Consider the following 14,178-nt stretch of genomic DNA (forward strand, 5'->3'; position numbering starts at 1 on the left):
TATGAGCTGATACGCAGCTCTTCCTATGAGCTTAGCTGCTAAGTACTTCACTCAGATTCGCTCATTTAACCCTCATTTCTGAGGTGCAGCTCCTTTTATCATCAGCCCCATTTCACAGATGAGGACCCGGATGGGAGAGGGTCAGAGGCTTGCCCAGTGGCAGAGCTGGGGGCGGAACAGGAGACTAGGTCCAGAGCCACCCTGACCGAGTCACTGAACTGGGGGAGAGGGGAGAGGGGAGGCCGCAGGGGTGGGGGTCCTCCTGTCAGCGCAGAACGTGCTGGACACAGACGCTGTCAGCGGACTTGCGCGGGAAGTCCCAGAGAAGAGCCCTTCGTCAGCCTCGTGACTAAAGCCACCGTGGCTCTGGGGGTCCCTGCTCCCTGCCATCTGGGCACTGGGCTCAATACTCACCCGTGTGGAGACCCTAGGGGCTCCTGGCTGCGAATGGGCAGTCGCGAGGGTGTGGCCTGGCTGCTCTCCTGTGGGAAGAAGAGAGTCCAAGAAACATCTGTTGTTCCCTCTGCAACAGGAGGAGGAGGTGCCCCTTCACGCATCCTCGCAGTGAGGATCCTCCTTACCTCGCCCTCCACCCCCCTCTGCCCGTCTCACCCAGCACCTCCCCCTCCGCACCCCTCCTCTCATGTTAGGCCGCGCTGCCTCCTCCCAGGAAACCTGGCGGAGCACCTGCTCTGGAACTGGGCACATGCGCCCGATTGAAATGTAGTTTGAACTGCCCGCTGCAGCCAAACGGGGCATCACAGGAGAGTGCGCAGAGGCTGTGTGACACGGGAGGCCCCTCAAAGGAGGGGTCCGGAGAGACAGGACCCTGCACCCTAGCTGTCTCTCTCTTTTTTCAATCCTCACCAAGGGTATGTTTACATTGATTCTAGAGAGAGGGAGGGAAGGAAAGAGAAGCACTAATGTGAGAAAGAAACGACGACCGGTTGCCTCCCGCACGTGCCCTGACTGGGGATCCAACCCTCAAACCAGGTAGGTGCCCCTAACTGGGAATCAAACTCAGGACCCCCCCCCCCACCCAGTGCACAGGATGGCACTCTAACCACTGAGCAACACTATCCAGGGCCCTAACTCTATCGTGAGTGACTTTCACAGCTGCCTTAGGATGCATGGCAAAAACAAGAGGTGGCAAGTCCTTCGAGGCAGAGGGGTGGGCCCTGAGAAAGCACGGGGCCTTTGAGGACCTGGGTCTGGTCAGTTGCCTCACTGGATCTGCGGTGAGCAGAGCATAGGAGGACAGGTTTCACTGACGGATGATGAAGCTGCCATTCTGACCCCTACATCAGATCTGGCCTTGCAGAGTCACCCAGGAAGTGCCCAGACCCCGGATAGGCTGAGAATAGCTGAGTGAGGAACACAGCCACCTCCTTAGGGCAGCCAGAGGTGGGTGGGAGGCTCCAGCCTGGCTCCAGCTCCCAGGCCTCAGTGAGCCAGTCCACTCAGGAGCAGAAGGGAGGGGACCGGCCAGCCTCCCCCTCTACAACCCAGTTCTTCAACCAGGGTCTAAATGAGGGGATCTCTGAGGAGCCAGCCTGGGACTCCCACACAGACCGGTACCTGGGACCAGCTCATGGTACCTCAGTAACCAGTCCTCCCCACCCCATCATTTATTGAGCACCCACCATAACTGGGTGGGAACAAAATAGACATTGTCCCTGCCGTCAATGAGCTCCCATCCCCGTGGGACAGACTGAGACAATAAGTTTGTAAACATACATAGAACGATTGCTGAATGTTACAAAGGAGCAAACAGTGTGCAAAGTGGTGAAGACGAGGTAACGGGGACAGCGAGGTCGGGCAGTCAGGTAAGTTCTCAGAGGAGGTGCCTTTGAGCTGAGTTCCGAACAATGTCAAGCAGCAGAGCAGCCCAAGAGCTGGGGGAAGAGGTTCTAAGCAGAGGCACAGGTGCAAAGGTCCTGAGGCAGAGAGAACACCATCATTCTCCTGCAAAAAGGCAAAAGGAGCCACTGGCTGGACCCAAGAGGCAGGCAGGAATGGGTGGAGGGTAAAGCTGGAGAGGGGCAGGGGCCAGGTCTTGCAGGCTCTTGAGGGCCACGGAGGAGTTTGGAGCATGGAAGAAAGATGATCTGATTTTGGAAAGTTCCCCTGAATTGTTCGATGGAGGGCAACACTAGAAGGGCAGTGTGGCAGCAGGAGACCCAAGAAGTGGCTGGTGCACTCATCCAGGGAGGAGATACTGGCGCCTTGAACAAGGAGCAGATAGCAGGTTACAGACAGACAAGGGAATTCGGGATGTGTTGAGGCAGAGCCAATGGGTCCTGGTGCAGGGAGGGGCCCCTGGCCCCAGCTCCCCCAGCACTAAGGGCTGGGAGCAATATCCCGGCCCAGCAGGAGTCGGGTGGGACCTGCAGAGAGAGCTGCTCAGTATATAAATATCTTTAATGAATAAATAGAAGTGCTTTTAGGGCTGGCGGAGTCGTATCATTTCCACCTGCTGTAAAATTTCATTAGAAGCAGGCGCTGCAGGGGGAGAGGAATGGCTGCAATAAATCTGCCCACCCACCCTCAGGCCCTGCCTCCTCTCCCGGCAGACTCAGCTCCACTCCCTGGAGACCCAGGCCCAGGCCCTTCTCCCCAGGCCTTCCTGGGCCCCGGGGCATCTGGTCCTTCCTGGCCCAGCCGCACAACTTGAACTGGCAAGAGCCAGCATGGGTGTGACCGGCCAGGCCCTCAGCCTCCTTAGCCGGGACGTGGGCACAATAATTCCGCCTCCACTTTTACCCCCTCCCCACCACATGCAGATCAGATGGGTTTCAGAGGAAGCAGCAATGAACGCTCTGCGATCCTGGAACAACAGAGCTGGGGGGAAGCACGCCTTGGAGTCGCCCAGTTTTTCAAATGAGGAAACAGAGGCCTCATGAGAGTAGGTGCCTGTCCCAAGATCACACAGTTCAGCAGACCCAGCCCTCAGAAATTACCCGTGTCGGCTACATTATCTAGCACCAACTACCAGTAAATGCCTGCTCTGGCTCTGTCCTGAACCATCTCATTGAATTCCCCCACGTTTCTGGCACCTGGAGGCCATTTCCATCCCATGGTGCAGAGGAGAGCACTGAAGCCCAGAGGGAACTAGGGTCCCAGTCACCCCATCAGCTGGTGACAGGTCTCTGTCCTGTCACAGCAGCCTTCTTCTGGTCTTTTCAAGTAGGATGAGGCTGGGGTTGTTTTCTTGAGCCTATAAATTGTCAGAGTCCTCTGAAAGACTGGATGGGAAATTCTGAGTCCCTACTATGTGTGAGGGAGTCTCTGAACTAAAGGCCGCTGTCCCCAGCACCTTGCTGCATTCCTGTAGCATCTTCCAAGGTTGCCACGCTCGCCTCCATTTACAAATAAGAAAAGGAAGCTTAGTGAGATCAAGGAATCTGCCCAAGGTCACACAGCTGTGTCGCTGCTGCTGGCCTGGCTGCTGGCACTGCAGACAACTGGGGAACCTCAGGCTCCTCCCTCGGCCTCACTGCCACCCTCCCTCAGCCAGTGGGTGTAAGGGCAGGAAAACAGGCCGGCCAAGTGGACAGGGCCCGCTGGCAGCCTGCCCGAGGCCCTGGTTATCAGTTAAGCTCATTACGTGGGCCACGACAGGACGCGGCCAGACCAGCGGCCTTCCCTCCCATCTCACTCCAGCTCTCCTGGGAGCAGCGCCCGAGGACAGGCTCCTGCTTTCAGCAGCTATGTGCAAAAGTCTCTCTGTAATTGGGGAAGATTAAAAGATACACAAGCCAAGCTTCACCGGGCTGGCCCCGTGGGCCCATGTGGACGTTGAGCACAGGGACCCTGAGATAAGCTGTCTGGGTTCAAATCTGGCCCTGCTACTCCCTGGCTGTGTGACCCTGGGTGAGGCTTTCACCTCTCAGAGCCTTGGTTTTCTCATCTGTGAAATGGGGAGACAGTGCTGTACAATGCTAGTCACTGTCCACCTGCAGCAGTCACATCATCGCTACCGATATCCTCTCCTTACAGTGTTTCCTTAGTCACTTTCTCCACTAGCCTGTGAGCTGTCTTTACTTATACATCCCAGGATGAATGAACAAACCCATGAGCATCGGCCCAGCCATCAGCAAACACCCAAACCACGGCTCTTTAGGAACAAGGAGTGGGCAGTGTGCCTGTTCACAGTAAGTGCTCTTTAAGGGTTGGGATTGCACCACAGTGCCCTGTCCAGCCACTGCTGCCAGCCCTCACCGATGCTCCCTCCCCGACGCCTTTGTCCATCCCGTCCTCCTCTCTGACCTGCCCCATTTCCTCCCTGGCTGAGTCTACTCACTGCTTTTGACTTGCTCAGGGCCACACACCACCCTCTCTGGGAAGCAGGAGCAAAGCCCCCCCATCCCCCCTCCGCTGCCCCACTCCCCGCCTCAGAGGTGCCAGCCTCTTGGGGGAAACAGAGGCAGGTACAACCTTCACCAGCTGAAGCATGACAAGCACAGGTCCCCAAGAAACCCACACACTCTGCCCTCAGCCCTGAGGCCCCCAGATCCTCTTTCGCCGCAGCCCCTGCATTCCCCAGGCCTCCAGTGAGCCTTCTGGGGAGCCTGCTTCTCCCCACTGCCCTGTGAGCTGCCTGAGGGTGGGAGGGAAAGGGGGCTGCATTTCATCAGTTCGTCGCTGCTGCACTCAGCTCAGGGCATGTCACCCAGTAGGTGCTCTGCAGCAGTTCTTCCGCAAATGTTTTCTGAGCACTTCGTATTCTCCAGGCCCTGTGCTGGGCTGTGGGGATAGCGCAGCAAAAAGGTAGGCAGGCTCCTTGCCCTGCTCCTTCCAAGCAGGGGGAGACAGAAGTAGACAAGCAAGAGACAATCTGGAAAGGCAGCTTGAGATGATGCCGGGAGCTATAAAGAAAATAAAAAAAGAGTGGCTGGAAGAAAGGGTGGCTACTCTGGTCTGGATGGTCAGGGAAGGCCTTTCTGAGGAGGTAATGTTGGAGTTGAGCAGGATTGATGAGAGAAGCAACTGCCAGGGAAAGTTGGCAGCAGTATTCTAGGCAGAGGAAACAGCAAGTGCAAAGGCCCCGGGGCAGGAGTGTGAGTCACATATTTGAGGAACAGCCAGATGTGCCATATGAATGAGTGGATGGGTCTACAGAGGTGGGCAGGAACCAGCTCACATGGAGGCTTGTTAGCCACAGTAAGAAGCTTGGATTTTCTTCCACAGGCAATGGGAAGCCATTAGAAGAATTGAAATAGAAGAGAGAAATGATGATGGGGAGTCTGAATGCAAAGGTTGGATCCCCTAGAGCAGCGGTTCTCAACCTGTGGGTCGCAACCCCTTTGGGGATCGAACGACACTTTCACAGCGGTCGCCTAAGACCATCGGAAAACACATATATAATTACATATTGTCTTTGGGATTAATCACTATGCTTTAATTATGTTCAATTTGTAACAATGAAAATACATCCTGCATATCAGATATTTATATGATGATTCATAACAGTAGCAAAATTACAGTTATGAAGTAGCAACGAAAATAATTTTATGGTTGGGGGTCACCACAACATGGGGAACTGTATTAAAGGGTCGCGGCATCAGGAAGGTTGAGAACCACTGCCCTAGAGGGCCCATTACCTCGGTCACCTTCTCTAGCCAGAGTATTAATTCCTGTATCCATCTCTCCAACCATCCACCTACCAGCCCGCCGCCCGCACTCTCCTTCCTTCCATCCAGCATGGATCAGCCCCCTCTTTGTGCCAGGCCCTCTCTATTTTGGTGAGGGGAGGGAATGGGAACGCCTGGACTGGTCCCTCACTCTCTGGAGCACTTCATGGTCTAATGGGGTTGTTGTGACAGATGCCATCACAGCCCAGGGTGCCAAGCGCATGCGGTAAGGGGGCCAGAGTCGGGAGGCCGGGGTGCGGAAAGGTGAGAAGAGGGAGGGGGCTCAGCCCAGCTCCCCATCGGCTTGGTGGGTCTGCAATGTCATCATCCCAGACAAAGGACAGCACATTATTAGTGTTATTAATTATCATTAACCTAATTAAATGGCAATTACAATTAAGAACACAATGATTAAAATGCCACCTTGGATTTAAATGCGTCTTCTCGGCATCCTCAAGGAGTGATTTTCCATGAGTCCAGGCCAGCCCTCACTGCGGCACTGTGCACGCAGTAGGTGTACAGCCAACCCCTGTGTTTCAGAGTCACAGCTGGGATCACCAAGTCCAACTCGCCTCGTTTTAAAAATGGCAAGCCCTGGCCGAGAAGCTCAGTTGGTTAGAGCACCATCCTGCTATGCCAAGGGTGGGTTCAATCCCCGGTCAGGGCACATGTAAGAGTCAGCCAATGAGTGCATGAATAAGTCTCTCTCTCTCTCTCTCTCTCTCTCTCTCTCTCTCTCACACACACACACACACACACACACACACACACATCAATTTTTAAAAAGTGTTTTACAAAATGGGCAAACTAAGGTCCAGGAAGGGGACAGGCCCTGGGGTCGCCCTCACGTCTGGGGTGAAGGCAAATTCGAGCCCAGAGGCCCAGTCGCAGCCATCCCCAGCTTCCCCCATCCCAAACTGCCTTTTCCGTGTTGTTTTTTTCTAGGAAAAACAGCTGTCAGAGGCAGCCATCCTGTTACCATTAAACAAGGCAAATTCTATCGGAACAGAATCGGAGACACCCCTGGACACCTAATTACACAGTCTGGAACGAGCAACACAGGCAGGGAAATAGAAATATGAACAAACAGTGCAGCAGACAGCAGAGACGCCCAGCCCAGCCTCCCCTTCGCCAGAAGCTGTCACGTCCCCCGAGGCCTCAGGACAGGACGCATCCCTCGGTCCGTGAACAGGATCCCTGCTCCGGGAAGGGACTCGCCAGCTGTGCTGAGCCCTGTGAGCCTCACACACACCCCGCCTGCTGCCAGCAGCCAGGGCTCCAAGACATGCTAGCGCCTGGGCAGGGGGGGGGGGGCGTGGGGGGGGGAAGGGGCCTGAGAGCAGTGAGCCGTCGCCAAGCCTTCTCCAACCCCGGCAAACAGCCGCCTGGAGCCCATGCTGGCCAGGCCTCCGAGACTGCCCCGCCTCTGGCAGCCCCCCCCCCCCGCCCCCCGCCCCCCCGCCCAGGGTCGTCCGCAGGATTTGTCTCATTGGTAGTGTCAGGTGCAGAGGGCGCGGCTGTGCTGACCCCACGAGAGATCCTCGATTAGATTTTGGGCAGGATGGTGAGCAGGTGAAGGCAGGGCCCTGTCGGCTTCCATTTCCGTGTCCCCCACATGGACAGGCACCGAGACAGACACTATAAAGGGTTGAATTCAGAATTCATCCCGAGCATCTCCCAAGGGTCCTGCTGGAGACAGGAGGGAACAGAGCGGGTCCTGCTCTAGAGAACTCTTCAGCGGGAGACAGACACCACCAGCTCAAAGGAAGAGAATCAAGTGATATCATCCCAGACAGAAAAAGTGAGGTGGAGGAAATAAACCAGTGACAGATAAAGAGCAAAGGAGAGTGTGTGTCGGGGAGTCGGGGGCTGTCTACTTCAGGTAAGGTGGTTCTCGAAGCCTCTCTGAGGAGATGTCTGAGCTGAGACCTGGACAGCGAGCAGGACCGGCCAAGGGTGGAGCTGGAGGAACGTCCAGGCAGAGGGAGCCGTGCAAACGGAGGGAACCAGTGGGTGGGTGGAGGGAACCTGTGGGTGGGTGGAGGGAACCAGTGGGTGGGTGGAGGGAACCTGTGGGTGGATGGAGGGAACCTGTGGGTGGATGGAGGGAACCAGTGGGTGGATGGAGGGAACCTGTGGGTGGATGGAGGGAACCTGTGGGTGGATGGAGGGAACCAGTGGGTGGATGGAGGGAACCTGTGGGTGGATGGAGGGAACCAGTGGGTGGATGGAGGGAACCTGTGGGTGGGTGGAGGGAACCAGTGGGTGGGTGGAGGAAACCAGTGGGTGGGTGGAGGGAACCTGTGGGTGGGTGGAGGGAACCAGTGGGTGGGTGGAGGGAACCTGTGGGTGGGTGGAGGGAACCAGTGGGTGGGTGGAGGGAACCTGTGGGTGGGTGGAGGGAACCAGTGGGTGGATGGAGGTAACCAGTGGGTGGGTGCCTAAGCGAGTGAGTAGCCCAGGGAAATGTGCAGAGGAGGGTCTGCTGGGGAAAGTCAGGCTGGAGCCGGGCCGAGCAGGTCCTCCTGGCTCTCCACGGGTGGGTCTGTGTCCCCTTGGCTCACAGGCCCCTCTGAGAGCCCAGGGACCCCCCCTCGGCCCTGCGGCTCCTCCCTCCACCCTCCCCTTCCCACAGCTCCTCCAGTCACCCCACAACTGGCCTCTGTAAGGTGACTTTGCTCATTGCTTATTGATAGTATGATTGGTGTGCCATTAATAATCATTACCCTCTCCTTCCCCCTGCTTTCACTCCCACCGCCGGCTTGTCCCTTCACCAGGGCAAGCTGCCTCAGGAAAAAGTCCCTGAAAGGAGAGTGTGGGACCCACCCATGACCTGAGGTTCTTCCCCTTCAAGGATCTGACTCCAGCCTTCATGCTGTGTGACCTGGAATCAGTTACTGGGCGCCCTGAGCCCCGCGTTCCGCCGCTAACACCGACAGTGACAGTGCCCCCACTCCCTCCATCACGCCTTTTCCCAGGCCTCGGCTCATTGATGTCACAACAGCCCTGCAAGACAGGGTCACCACCGCAGCACCCTTTCCCCACCTGAGGCCTGGGCCTAGGAGGGGCGGCATTCCTCGGCCACGGCCGGGCCAGTAAGTGGTGCAGTGGGATTACAGCGCAGGCCTGGCTGGGATTAGACAGTAGCGATGTTGCAGCACAAACTTCCCAGTTCGGGCCGCTGTATTGTGGTTACATAAGAATACGCCTTTGTTTTAGGAAATGCGCACTAAACCATTTGGAGGTGGTGGCATATCATGTACTGTGATTACAACTTTTTTGTATGTTCAACATTTAAAAATTTAAAACATCCAAAATACAGAACAGAAACCAGACAAACAAGGCTGGGCTGGGCCGGCTGCTGGTGGGGAAGCCGTTCATACTGACCCCTGCAAGGTGGGCGCGGTCATTTGGCCCCTCACTTTGCAAAAGGGGAAGAGAAGGTGTCCAGTCATTTCTGAGGCCACGCAGCCAGAAAGCGCAGGATGTCTGCCGGGAAGAGCTGCCCACCCAGCGAGGTGGGGAGGCCAGAGAGAGGGAATCTGCAGGAGGCTGGGGCGGGTGGCTGGTGGCCGGGGAGGAAAGCCCTTGGGGGGAAGGGATGCTGGATGCCAGGCTGCTGGGCGCCAGAGCACTGACTGTGCCAAGTGGCCGCTCTGCCTCTGCCCTTTAGAGCCCTCAGTCCTCACTGGGGGAGGGGAGCCCACGGCTCCTGCCCAGGTCAAGGTTGACTGATCCCCCACGATCCCCGGGGGGCCGGTCTCCCTATCTGCACCTCGAGCTGCTTCGTGTTTTCTTGTCTCTGATTGTAAACAGATTTGACTAAAGAGGTAAATTAGAAGTTAATTAGAGAGAACATGATTGATGAGGTAGTTTGCAGTGATTGGGAGGCGTGGAAAGGATGGGGCGCCCCGCAAGGAGGAGGAGGAGGAGGGAAGCAGGAGAGAAAATCCACAGGCCCCTGGATCTGGAGGGGGCACAAAGCACGGAAAGGGGCCACTCAAGCCTGCCCCTTCCCCTGGGCTCCAGGGTCAAGGCCAGAGCCCCCGGGAACGAGGGCCCAGGAAAGCACCCAAAAAACCCTGTAGCTGGGGGCCAGGCCCTTGCTGGACTTGGGCAGGGGGGTGTGAAGCAGCCAGTCTGGCCTGTGTCTGGCCAGCATTGTTCTCCTGGGAGTGCGGGCTGGGCTGGGGAAGATGCTGACGCTTATCAAACACACCGCTCCGGGCCCTGCACGTCTTTTCAAAACCTTGCAAGGTCGGCCCTGTGCCTGTTTGCTAGAGTCGGCGCTTGGGGAGCCTGAGGGAGCCGAACCAACTTGCCCAAGGTCACACAGCTGAGGACGGAGCTGCGACTGGCCGCTGGAGCCTGTGCCTTCCGGATTCCAGGTACTGCGGGGTCCTTCCCTACAGCACCCTGCTTGCATACCTCCAGCCATGGTGAGCTCACCCCTCCTCCCCGCTTGCCCCCGGGCAGCCTGCCCAGCGGGAGGACAGCTCTGACTGTGGGATGTGTGTCCTTGTACAGACCTTGCCTCACCCCCTCCGGCCCCACCTTCAGGGCCCAGCTCTGCAGCTTGCCCACCTCCTTCACATCCCAGAGCAGAGACCTCCAGGCTGGGAAGAGCCTTAGAGGTCTCACCCAACTCACTCTTTCTCCTGGGGAAATGGAGGCCCAGAGAGGGCCCGAGACACCAGAGAGACACAGAGAGCTTCCCCAGGCTGAGGTACAACTCCGTTCCTTCTTCCGTTACTTCTTTCCCTCCTCCATCAAGGACATGTACGAGGCCCCCATGTGCTGGGCTCAGAGAACAAAAGAGTGGGGGAGATCAGACACCCTGGAGGTGCTCACAGCCCAGTCAGGGGCATCAGGGCTGCGAAGGAGAGGGGTGAGGGGTGAGCACCGGTGATAGGGAGTGCGGCCCCTCTGGGAAGTGGCGCTGGAGCCGGGTCTGGGGGGAGGGTACTCCAGGCAAAGGGAGCTTTGGTGGGAGGGAGCATGGTACATTCCAGAAACCGCCAGAAGGCAAAGTGGCTGGAAGTGAAAGTGAGGGGGAGCTAGTAGGAGGGGAGGTCACAGAAGGAAGCTGTTTGGATTTTATTCTAAGCAGCAGAAACCATTTGGAGTTTTAAGCAGAAGAGGATGATCGGATTTGCATTGGTAAAAGCGCACCCTCTGGCTCCCCTGGGGATGGGGCGGGGGCAGGGCAGAGGGGAACAGGAGGAACCTGCAGCTGGTGAGAGCTGGGGCTGCAGACCAGGCCTGCAAGGGGAGAGGTGGACAAATGAGTGGGCAGCGCTCAGGGCTGGATTAGACCCCGGGGTGCAGGGTAGGCGGATGCATGGGGGCTACTCTCAAGATGGGGAAGCCTGGAGGAGGGCAAGACAAGGGGAAGATGGAACATGGGTTGAGGGTGTGCTGGGCTGCAGGAGCAGTTCAGGAGGAGCTGTCTATAGGCAGTGAGGCCAGGGTCACGGCTGCTGAGAGCCAGAAGCAGACTTGAGGGTCCTCCCAGCTGCTGACAAACTCACGCGGCTGAAACGCGTGGTCCAAACTCCTTCCTGATGCCCGTCCCTGGTCAGCAAGTCAGTGTCAGGGGAGGAGGAGACCAAGGCTGGACAGAGCAGAGCCGACACCCCTCCCTCGCTCTCAGCTGTGTGCTCCCCATGGTGGTCAGTGGGGCTGGAAGCCTCCTGAGGGCTCTGGGCCTCACCTGACTCTCAGCTGCTCTTCCTCCTTAGACTCCTCCAGTCCTGGGCCGGAGCACCTGGAGAACGGCCACGGAACCAGACCAGTGACACAGGAAGTCAGGCCCTGCGGGGCCTTGGCTAGTGGGTGGCCAGTGATTCACTGCTCCATTACTGAGGGGCCCGTGCTTGCCGCCCACCAGGAGCTTCAGTGAGTGATGGATGTTTAATTCGTACAACAATCCTTTGTGATAAGCTATGCTTTTGTTCCCATTTTACAGATGAGGAAACCGAGGCCCAGAGAGGTGAAGAGACTTGTCCAAGGTCACACAGGTTAGGGTGTGCTCTCACCACTGCACCACACCAACAAAGAGCAAATATTGGATAGATGATCAATATTGGATGGAGGGAAGGATGGGTGGATAAGTGGGAAAGTGAAAACGTGCACAAACCTGGGAACAAACTCTCTGAAGCTGCCTTGTTGCTCTTAACCTGGTTTCTCATGGGGGCGGGAAGGCTTCTGGTCCAGGGTCATGGGCCTCAGCTCAGCCTGCTGCATCCCACACCCACTTCTGCTCCCAGAGGCTGCTTTCCCCCTGGGTGGGGAGGCTCTGAAAGCCGTGCATGCTGTGCTGCATTCTGGAGAAGTCTTGGATCAGAGGGGAACTTATCCCCTCCTAAGCTGTTCAGCATGATTTACAGGCCCCGCGAGCACCATGAAAGAATGGAGCAGGTTCCAACCATCCTATCTAATAAAGAGGGGAGATGCTAATTGACCCTCATGCCATCGTAAAGATGGTGGTACCCACAGCCAATAAGGAGGGAATATGCTAATTGATTGACATGCCCTCAAAGATGGCAGCACCCAGTCCCCTCAGCCCCACCAGGGCAGCAGGCGCATGCCTGCCTCTGGAGTCCCCCAGTCCCCTCAGCCCCCCAGTCGCTCAGGGCCGGCCCAAGGTGCAGGCAAGCCTCAGATGGCAGCTGCGCAGCTGCACAGGGCCGCCCAAGGCTCAGGTAACCAGAGCCGGCCAAGGTTTGTGCTGCCAGCAGTGGCAGCAGCAGAGGGCTCCCAGACTGTGAGAGGGGGCAGGCCGGGCTGAGGGACCCCCCCCTCCAGTGCATGAATTTTCATGCACTGGGCCTCTAGTTTTAATATAATTACTTGGCACCTCCACCCACATTCTGCCAATCAGTTATTAATATGAGAGGCCCAGGACACCCAACGATGCTGCCACTGTAGTAGGGACCCCTGGGAGAACCTCTCTGCCAAGACCCAGGCCCAGCAGCCTGGGTCAGTTTGGCCAAGCCTTTTCCCACCTCCATCCTGGCCTGAAATCTCACCATTAGAATGTCATTTCTTGGGTTTAACGCTCCGGCTCTGGTTTCAAAGCCTGGGTCCCTGCCGGGAGCCGGTCCATGCTTGCTGTTTCAAGGGACCTGGCATATATGGCATACTGTTCTTAATATGTTTTCTCACCTTCTTGGCACTATGTGTTTCAACTAAGGTCTCTGAGAAAGGTTGTTTCCCCAGGTAGGGATTTTCCCCTGAAGTTAGGGAGGGAATAAAACCTCTTAACTAAGTGCCAGGTGGATAATTAATCACTTTAATTATGAACAATCATGCTTAAGCTACATAATCTTTACTCCCTGGAATGGAGATAAGAAACGCCCTAACCTTTGGAATAGAGATTGATAGGATTGGAATCAACTGGTATAAATACAGATGTAACAAGACAGAACTTAGAAGACAGAACTTAGAAGACAGAACCTACACAGAACCTAGAGACAGAAGAACTTTGCTGGAGAGAACATGGCAAAAGATCCTGGACTGAACCTGACTACAGAAATTGGCAAGAGAACCTGACTAGAACCTGGTGACTGAATCTGGCTGGAGAACCTGGACAGAACCTGGCTGGAGAACCTAGCGAGGGAACATGGCTACAGAACCTGGCTGGAGAACCTGGAGAACCTAGCAAGAGAACACGGACACAGAACCTGGCTGGAGATCCTAAGCAGAACCTCTCTGGAGATCCTAACCAGAACTAAGCTGGAGATCCTGACCAGAACCTGGCTAGAGATCCTGGCTAGGCTGCTGATCAACGGAACGCTGCCTCTGTGTCGTTCCTTCTTCGCCGACTCCGTCCACACCTTGGGGAACCCCTGGACCTGCTGGGGTTGGACCCTAGCAGGTCCCTGAAGCTCTTTGTTGGAAACTGCGTATTTTGGTCAGGTCACTGTCCCTCCTTTCCTTCTAGAGCATTGAACTCGAGGGCTCTGCAGCGATGGTCAAGTTGCACGCTCCAACTTAGAGTTGGGAAAAGCTGCGGTAGGAGAGGGTGGCTGCCAGAGGTGGCCTGGAACTCAAGTAGAGGGCCTGAGGAGGGCCAGCTGTGCCTGTTTCCCAGGTCCACCTGACGGGGGGAGGGAAACCAAACCCCAACCGAAGGAGTTGGCTGGGCTGACCCTCTTCCCTCCACCCTGCTGAGGTCTGGGCCCCAAACAACACCTTTGGAGCCAAAGGAACCTCCTGGTGATTCAATGCTGAGGCCCTACAGACAGGCCACCTATTGTGTCATCTTCAGCACACCTCAGGGCGAGGCTGGGCGAACCCTCTGGGTCAGCGGTTCTCAACCTGTGGGTCGCCAACAATGAAAATACATCCTGCATATCAGATATTTACATGACGATTCATAACAGTAGCAACATTACAGTTATGAAGTAGCAACGAGAATAATTTTATGGTTGGGGGTCACCACAACATGAGGAACTGTATTAAAGGGCTGCGGCATCAGGAAGGTTGAGAGCCGCTGCGTCTGGGTGCTACCAGCTCTGCAGCAGGAAATCTCAAAAAGATG

The sequence above is a fragment of the Myotis nattereri genome (assembly GCF_964212035.1).
Source record: "Myotis nattereri genome assembly, chromosome: 8".
Taxonomy (NCBI): Eukaryota; Metazoa; Chordata; class Mammalia; order Chiroptera; family Vespertilionidae; genus Myotis; species Myotis nattereri.